Source organism: Cynara cardunculus, unplaced genomic scaffold (genome assembly GCF_001531365.2).
Source record: "Cynara cardunculus var. scolymus isolate 2C unplaced genomic scaffold, CcrdV1 Un_Scaffold_7298, whole genome shotgun sequence".
NCBI lineage: Eukaryota > Viridiplantae > Streptophyta > Magnoliopsida > Asterales > Asteraceae > Cynara > Cynara cardunculus.
Genome location: NW_020203472.1, coordinates 4,005 through 5,137, shown reverse-complemented (window position 1 = coordinate 5,137; position 1,133 = coordinate 4,005). Strand labels below are relative to the sequence as shown.

The 1,133-nt window shown below is 37.1% G+C and overlaps 1 long non-coding RNA gene across 1 annotated transcript; it reads left to right on the top strand.

The window, feature by feature from the left end:
* Positions 1–279: 279 nt before the first annotated feature.
* On the top strand, positions 280–703 carry LOC112504909. Its single transcript, XR_003068295.1, has 3 exons — positions 280–389; positions 464–536; positions 646–703. It is a non-coding gene; the product is annotated as an uncharacterized LOC112504909 (long non-coding RNA).
* The last annotated feature ends 430 nt before the right edge of the window (positions 704–1,133 follow it).

The window sequence follows — 1,133 nt, the reverse complement described above, 5'->3', positions numbered from 1 at the left end:
TTTAGTTTTGGAGTTTGAGATTACCTATTAGCATGTCCTTGACTAAAATTTTCGTCTTAATCCACAGAGGAGGAGGGTCTCTTTGTTAATAAGTTTTTCCAGTGCTTGCAAAAGGAACTTCCCAAAATTGCCGGATGGTTGCACACATTGGTGGTGCTGAAAGAACAGCTGCCGCCTGCCGAAACCTGCGTATCTATCAATTTCAATAGTTCCTTTTGTTGATAAAGAAATTAACAATGCCTTTTCTAATGGCAAATTGTTTATATGATGCAGATTCTTTATTGCAAATATCTACAAGAACCGAAGACTTCATTGTTGATACACTGAAACTTCGGGTTCATATTGGTCCATATCTGCCCAAGATTTTTAAGGATCCTACCAAGAAAAAGGTAAGCCTTCTTCATAGAAAATATGACTCATTTTATGCCAAATGTTCACTCGTTATAACGATATAAGTTATCAGGTTATGCACGGAGCAGATAAGGATATTTTGTGGCTGCAACGAGATTTCGGCATATATGTTTGACACTGGACAGGTTACATTTCTCAACTCTAATTTTCGGCTTATTTCAGTTTGAAATTAAAAAAAATTGGAACACATTATATTTTGGATCACTTGACTTGTTATGAATTTTGAAATCTTAGGCCTCGCGGGTGTTGAATTTGGAGAGAAATTCTCTGGAGTTTCTGTTGCTGCATCTCTGCGGGATTTCTGGGAACAAAGAGTACATATCATCCCTCTCTTCAACAGAACATGGTAGTAGTAATGGTGGTGATTATGGCCATTTGGGTAGTAGTCTAGAGAAGCTTTTAAAGCGTATCTAAAGCCTCAAAAAACCGTCTCTAAAAGTTAACAAACACACACCCTCTCGAATCCCTCTCGAAAGCCTTTACCTACCCTTATATAGAAAAGTTCTTTGACGGAATTGAAAAGTTTCTCTAAAGCCTTTACATAAAGCTTTTGAAACTTTTAAGTACAAAACAAAAGCTCCTTTGAAGGTCCTTTTTTTTTTGTATTGGAAGTCACATTTGGCACTCTTCATTCCTGCAAATTGAAGCGTGATGGACTTCAAGCCCATCAATGTAAAGTATGGGATGCTGCAACAAAAGTTAGAACATGGAGTTATCACAAT